General features: G+C 55.2%; 1 non-coding gene across 1 annotated transcript; it reads left to right on the top strand.

The window, feature by feature from the left end:
* The first annotated feature begins 487 nt into the window (after positions 1–487).
* On the top strand, positions 488–569 carry TRNAS-GCU (transfer RNA serine (anticodon GCU)). Its single transcript has one exon. It is a non-coding gene; the product is annotated as a tRNA-Ser (tRNA).
* The last annotated feature ends 7076 nt before the right edge of the window (positions 570–7645 follow it).

Raw genomic sequence — 7645 nt, 5'->3', positions numbered from 1 at the left:
TTAACAGCTGGCCGGTGTTCCCTTGGATCATGGTTAAGTCTTGTCATTCTCTTTCTTCCTCTCTAGTAACTGAGTTAACACTCCTGCTTTCTTGTGTTCCAGCTGAACAGAAAGTTATTCTCTGTGGACAGCCAGGAGACAGTATTTGCCCGAATGTAATGGGAGAAGAAAAGGGAGGGAAGTTTGGTAAAGCGGTCTCCTTTGAGACCCAGGAAAAGCAAAGATGTGTATCCTGTATGTGAATCTGCTTACAGAGCAGGGAATCATTGTAGAGCAGGAGATGGCAGCAGAGCTGGGAGGAATCGTAACAACCCATGTCCAAAGGACAGGAATGGAGACAGTGATGGCTAACTGAGCAGCTGGCTGATGCCAGTGGGGAGCAGCTGAGAAGTGGTGGATGCAAGGGTGTAGTTAGGGGTGGGCAACAAGCTGGGAAGAGGCAGAGCCAGGAGAACCAACTCTGTGGCAGGAGGAGCAGCAGCATGCTGACGAGGTGGCCGAGTGGTGAAGGCGATGGACTGCTAATCCATTGTGCTCTGCACGCATGGGTTCAAATCCCATCCTCGTCGGTCAGCCCAACAATGGTCAGAGTTTCTGAGTGTGAGCAGCTTGATGTGTGCCCCCAAGTAAGCCTTTGTTTTGAGGTGAGAGTTGCCTGGAAAGAACTTGCAAGGCTTTGAAGTGGCTCAGGACACACCTCAACCTCTTCTGTCCCCACATAGGCAAGAGGAACAAGGAGGGAAAGAAGGAAGGTCCAGGGAACTGACAGGACAGGACTCAGCTCAGCCTCTCCTCAGCCCCCGGAAAGATGATAGAGCAAAGCATCCTGGAAGTACTTTCCAAACACAGGTTGCACACAAAGGTGGTTGGGAGTAGTAAGCATGGATTTATGAAGGAGAAGTCATGCTTACCCAAGCTGGGAGCCACCTACACTGAGCTGTCTAGCTTGGTGGAGAAAGGGACAGCAGTGGGTGGTGTTTACCTTGCCGTCAGTAAGGCTCAACTAGCCACGAGAACAAAAAACTGAATACGCATAAACCACTTTCTGTCACAGAACAGATCATGTAAGATTTTTTTGATGTGACACATTGCCCTTATCTGTTCACAGGATCTCAGAACCGTTGGGGCTGGAAGGGATGTCCTGAGATCCTTTAGTCCCAGCCAACTGCTCCAGCAGGTTCTACTTGAGCTGGTTGCTTAGGACATACTCCAGTCCAACTTCCCAGTAGTTTTGCACTTCCAGGGATGCCTCGTGGCTCGTGGTGACCAGCACCTGTGAGCAGCATGCCTGGACGGACCAGCATGCAAACAAGATGCGAGAAGAAGAGACTGGGGTCTGGCCAAGGGGCTCAGAGCTCAGAATGCTGCTGACCCCACCCTCCCTACCCACCCCCCCCACCAGCCTCACATATCCCTAAGGCCTGCGAGCCAGGTGAAGGGGACCGCTGCCCCCACTGCCAGCCCAGTTGGGACTGAATCCAGGGGGAGAGTCTGCAGGAGATGAGAAAGGGGCTGTCTGCTGCGGAGAGGTCACTGCCAGCTTCTTCATCGGCACCTTAATCTCCTGGCCAGCCTCAGGGAAGAGAAGAAGGGCAGAACTCTTTCTCATCGACAGACAAGCTCGGCGCTTTGGGCAGCCCACAAGGCTCCCTTTCCGTTCAGTGGCTGCTGAACCCGGGAGCCCAGCAGAGCTCAGGCTGCCACAGCTCCATGTCCCAAGGCCCAGCCAGCAGCGAGGCTGAGCGTGCCTCCCGGGGGCACACACGCACACAAATCCATGTGTACAAGCCATCTACACAGGGCCAACCACACCCATCAACCCAGGCAGAAACACAGCGCTCAGCTAAGAGCACCGAGAGCCTCGTCCAGGTCCCCCTTCCGGCTGGTAACAATGAAGGTCTGCGAGTGGGAAAATACCACGCTCATGTACTACGTGGACCACCTCCATCAGCTGGGCTGTACCCGGTAGCTGGTCCCTGGCTCCAGTCGGCCTGGGCAACCTGGTCCTTCTGGTAGCCAGCTCCTGCGGTTCTCTCGCCCCTAGAGACTCGCACACAGACACAAAGAGGCCCTATGGTGTCTCTGGAAGTTGGCCTCTGGTGCCTCCCGTAGCCAGCTCTTTCTGTGACCTCTCCTGCAGAGGCACACGCCCACACGTGCCTCCCCGAGCTGCTTTACCCACTCGCTGCATCACCTGACTTGATCCTCGAGAGCAATCTCACACTGACTTGCATACCCTCTCCACTTGCTGGCACATTATTTCCACTCACCCTGGCCTGCCCAGGTGCCGGCACCCCAGACAAGCAGTCCCAATGACCTCTGGTCCCACTCAGTGTCCGGCGCCACCAAGACGGGAACCACGGTGACCTGGGGTTTGACTCCAGCTGCCGCCCCCTAGACTTCCAAACACACACACAGACACAGAATAGAGAGCCCCTCACTAGGGAAAGCAGTTAGGAATAGAACTTAAGAAGAGGACAGGACAGGCTGCAGGGATCAGAAGCGGGGCATGGCCAGGCAAGCATCCTGAACAGCAACCAGTTCGCAAGTGACAGCCATGCTATCCCATCTTCCCTCTAGTTTTCTCACGGTTCTTCCTCCCAGTACCACCCTGAACCCTCCCTTCCCCCACCTCTGCTTCCTCCCCCAAAATGTCCCATAACGAGTCTCGTGCTGTCCTGGCATGCTCTTCCCCTGCACTCGTCACAGTTTCTCCAGTACTTAAAGGCCACTACAAAGAGCACAGAGTCTCTCTCTTAACAAAGAGCCACACAGGGAGGACAGGGAGCAACCGGGAGAGGTTTCACCTTGATGTAAGATAGACGTTCTTTGCAGTGAGCACAATCATTCACTGCAACAACCTTGCCAGGGATGTGCTAGAGTCCCCATGACGGGAGGTTTTTGAGATGCGATTGGACAGGCTGCTAGATAATCTCATCTAGGCTCCCTTGCCCACAAAAGGTTGGACCAGGTGATCTTCTGAGGACCCTACCAACTGGGGAGATTCTATGATTCTATGAATATTCGGCCTTCCTTCATGCTTTGTTTTGTGGCTTTTGAGGTGTGCCAGTGAGTAATGGGGCTCCTTCCACGAGAGCTCTCGCCCCAGGCTGGCCTTGTCTCCGCTGCTATGGGATGTCAGGTAAGACGATGAAAGACAATGCTCTCTGAAACCAAGGAACTATGGACAAACCCGTAGTTTTACCAAGGGAGGAACTCTTCTGGATACTCAGCTGGCTGGGACTGGGGAAGAGGGCAGACTGAAACACGACTCTCTTGCAAAGCTGATGCCCAAAGCCTTTAATGAGAAAATCAAAGGAAAATGGAAAAGGCGAGAGCTTAAGCAATGCATTCTGGAGGCTGAGTAAAGCTCAGAGAAGTGCTGCCATCTGAAGGAAAACCTCCACGCCAGGGATGCTTCTTTCTTTGCCAAGAACGGTAAAGCATGCTTCAAGGCTCTGGCAATCGCCTATCACCTAGACCCATTGCTACAGAAGGATGGAGGAGGTATTTCATGGGGAGCATAAAGTAAAGCAGAGCAAGACGGGGAAAGAGAGAGGGGCTTCCTTGGGAAGGGCGGGAAGGCCAGCGCAGGCCCCTTCCTCCAGGTGGAGTGGTGGGAGCTCAGCTCCTCTGCAGACCATGGCCGTGCTCTCAGGGCTGGCTCCAAGGCTTCCCTTGATGCTCCTGGTGCTCGACCGCGGGCAGGCAATCCACGGGCTTCAGCATAAGAAATTGCACCGTCCCAGAGGCCCGCAGAACCCCCGGCCCAGACTGGAGCACCCAAAGGCCCCCAGCCCCAGGGAGCCCCCAGAAGCGATGGGCACACTGCCAGCGCTGAGAGAGCTGCCCACGGCAGCCGAGGCGGTGGATCCCACGGCTGTGCTCTGAGGGAAGGAGCTGAGGATTGGGCCCGGCAGCGTCACCATCACTGGCGGGGGCTGGATCGCCATGCTGGAGTCGGCGCACCGGATGACACAGGGCTCGTTGCAGCTCTTGGCAAGCGGGGTTGGGCCACAGGCAGCTGGCAGGCACGGGCTGTAGCACGCCATGTCTCGTGGAGGGAGGTGACCCTGGAAGACTGGGAGGGAGCAGAGGGCATTAGAGCTGTCGTGCCCTTTCAGACCCACCGCCTGGCTCCTCTGAAAAGGGCCAGTGCATAGATAGGTCAAGATCTCCTTGGAAAGCTCCCTTCCATGGCAAGAGTGACTTAGGCAGGTGACTTCAGTATGGATGGGGGAGGAAGCACCTGGTGACAGCAGTGCCACTGTTACAGAAGAGCCCAAGTGAAGTCCCCTCAATAGGGCACAAAGCCTTCCCTCTTCCCTCTACCAACTCACCTCCCAGAAGAGGGAAGCCCAGGGTATTTTCAAGCCTGGAGCATGTATAAGAAGGACCACACAGAGAGGGGAAGCAGTCCCCCTGACTGAAACCCTACCCACAGGAAGAGAAGGAGTGAGTTCAGACTTACCAAGTTCACTGTGGAGAGCAAGGGAAGAGATGTGGATGGACGGACCTGGAATGGCACAGGCTTTTTATATGGTGAGCCAGTGCCTTAGGAGACCTGGAACACACCTTCTTTGTGAAGTACATTAAACAAAGAGCAATTAGAGGCTTGCAAAGCACAGCCAAGAGATGAAGAGCTTGTCTCTTTCATCTGTAAGGTCAGGCTTGCATTTCCCCCTTGGGTGAGAGCACAGTGATGCATTGGGTGCTGGCTCCTCAAAAGCAACAGTCATTTGACGTCCCATGCCAGTTCCCAGGTAAGGGCTTCAGTAGCTCCAGGCCCTGTGTGTGGGTTGTGCCCATCCTTGATGGGGAACCTAACTACCACTCTCAGTCAGGCCTTGAGCTGTGCAGCCCTCCTGAGTAAGGCCACTCACATGGGTCTCCTCTTCAAGCGCTGAGGCTGACCCTGAAGAACACAAGGCCCCACAGGGTCATGCAAAGGCTCATCTATCAGCCAAACCCTGGCTGGATGCCTGTCCAGCCAAAGGACATGGAAGGGAGGGGACTCAGATTCCCAGAGGTGGTTGGAAGGTAAAGGCCAAAGAAGGACCGTCTGTGAGATGGACAGAAGTGTCGCTGTGTGAAGGGGTGGAGGCACTGGGACCATTCCTAGAGGTGGCCAGGTAGCTCTGTAGTGGCCTCAAAACAAAGTAAAAAATGGGTAAGGGTAAAGAAAAAAAAATGTTGATCTATGTAAATCTGTCAAGTCAATTCTCTTTCTCAAAGTGCTTATTCGGCCCCAAGGGTGCAAGGTCAAAGTGGCTGGGGAGGCATTTGACTGAAGGTGCTTTTTCACTTTCAGTTGCCTTGCCATCCCTGGGCAGGACATGTCCTCTTGTGGCTGCTGCTCAAAGCAGATGGCATCTTGCGGAGCAAGGACAGGCCTGTGCTGCCGCTTCCTGCCCTCAGGTGTTACCACATGCCTGCTGAGGCAAGTGGATGCATGTGCATCAGCGCAGCAAATGCCAGGCTCCTTGTGCCATAGAGGAATGCCTCCCCACCCTTCCCACACCCAGCAGCGGGCCAGGACGGGAGGCCAAGGAAGAGAGCAGCCTGGCAATGATACTCACTGCCTGCTGTAGCGGAGCTATGATGGGCTGTGTCATGCTCCTGTCTGGTGGCAAAGGAGGCTACGTGAGGAGCAGAGTGTCTGTCCTGGCGTCTGCTCCTTTTGGCACAACCTCTCAATTGCCAGCAGGGAGAGCAGAGAGGAGGGAGGAGCAGCAAGGCTGTACTCAACTTCTCTCCTTACCCACTGCAGCCTTTGGCATTTGCCAGTGCACATCAATAGTTTGCATGCTCATCCATTAGCACACCAGCTGGGAAGAGAGCAGTCACAGGGCAGGTCATCCCATTTAGGGAGTTTCCCTTGGGGCTGGTTCCTGCTGGCAGCTTCCCCCACAGAGACTGCTGTGGGCAACCCATGCCCCTTCTGCGGGACTGGGCCATGTCTCAGAGGGCCACATCTTGGGGTTGGGAGACTGGAAGAGATAATCAGAGTCTTCCCTGCCCTTCAGCTGAGGACACGCTGGGAGTCGAGTGCCTCACAAGTTCCTCATAGAGCCTCAGAGCCTTTCAGGAGGGAGCATCACTGGCTGTTTTGTCAGTGCACTTCCAGTTCCAACCAGGAAAGAGGCATGAGGGGCTGCCTCCCAGCCTGGCACCATACTGACTCCTGGGACCTGTTTCTGCCTGTACAGAGTGAGCACTTTCCTGCTGTGAGCTGTGGCATTAGGTCAACTGTCCCACAGGGTGGCACAACAGCCCCAGAGCATGGCCCTGCTGGAAATGACGGCAGAAGTGAGGCAAAGCCATCGGTCCTTTGCAGAAGACAACATCTCCCTTCCAAGACCCTTCCCCCAAACAGCACAGCCACCCAGGTGAGAGCATCGCCCATCTTCCCAAGCAGCATGGGCAGCCAGAGACTTTCTCCAGGCAGCTCTCAGGGCCGGCAATACGTGCCTGGCCTTTGAGTTCCCCCCAGGCCTTCCCAGAGTGGCAGAGTCTCCTCTATGTCTCGTAGGGTAGCAGGGAGCACCGTCTGGTGCCACTTGGTGGCTACAGCCTCAGTCCGGTGATGTGTCAAACTGCTCTGTCAAAATAGCAGGCTCCCCAGGCCCTGGACACACAGGGACGGCAACTTTCCTCGATTTGGTCTGTGCTCCAGAAGTGTCCAGGAGTGGGAATGTCAGGGCACATCCGTGCTGTCCTCCTTAGGCTGCTGTTTCACCAAGGAGCGTGAGAGGATTTCAAGGACTCACCAAGTGGTTGGGCAAGATGCTAACAGTGATGACAACGCTGGACGAAAAGCTGCATTTCTGCAGGAATACAGACATGAGGTTGTGCCTAGGGTCCTCTGCACATCTGAATACATTTCCCCCAGGCCCCCTGATGCCAGTGCATGGATGATTTGAAACCGAGGCGCAGCTGAGGTTTCTCATAGTGCCTCAGCACTTTTTGGTGACTCACAGGTGACTGCAAAGTGGCCTGCTGGTGCCACCTGGCAATTAAAGGGCCCTGGACATGCCAATTCATACCTGAGCCAGGGAAAACAAGCCATACCCTCTGGGTCAGTGACCTGAACAAGCCACCCGGCCATGATGCAGAGATGAGCACTATTTGGGAAGACACTGCCAAAGCAAATAGGCTCACTTGGTGATGGCTCACTTTGAGGCATGAGTCAGCAGATTCTTCGTTGCTGTCCTGGGCCACATTGAGCCATTGCTTCTGCTCAGGAGAGTAATGAGTAAGGTCATGGCAGGCAAGGCCAGGGCTGTGCTGTTCCCAAAGAAAACACTCTGGCCTTTCCTGACTGAAGACAGCAGCTGATCTGCTGGGCTCCCTTTGCATGGCTGGAAATCGTGTGCATCACTGAGGCCCGAGGGGAGCTGAGATCTGCCACCAAGTAGCATGACCCCCTCCAGCAATGGCCTCAGTCTCCCCATCCCTGCACACAATGGGGCTTCTCTCCAGACCGCAGGAGGGCCTTGTTTGACCATCACCTTCCAATCACCCCAGGGATCTGAGTCTCCTCCATTCTCCATCCCTCAGTGGAACAGATGTCCTGCAGAGGCTTGGCTGGGCTCTGAGCAGCTCCATAGCCTGCAGGCACTGGTGCTGCTCAGGGATGGCCTCA

The sequence above is a fragment of the Phalacrocorax aristotelis genome, chromosome 16, assembly GCF_949628215.1.
Source record: "Phalacrocorax aristotelis chromosome 16, bGulAri2.1, whole genome shotgun sequence".
In the NCBI taxonomy this organism is placed as follows: domain Eukaryota; kingdom Metazoa; phylum Chordata; class Aves; order Suliformes; family Phalacrocoracidae; genus Phalacrocorax; species Phalacrocorax aristotelis.
Note: the sequence above shows the minus strand (reverse complement) of the source record. Positions and strands in the feature narration are given on the sequence as shown.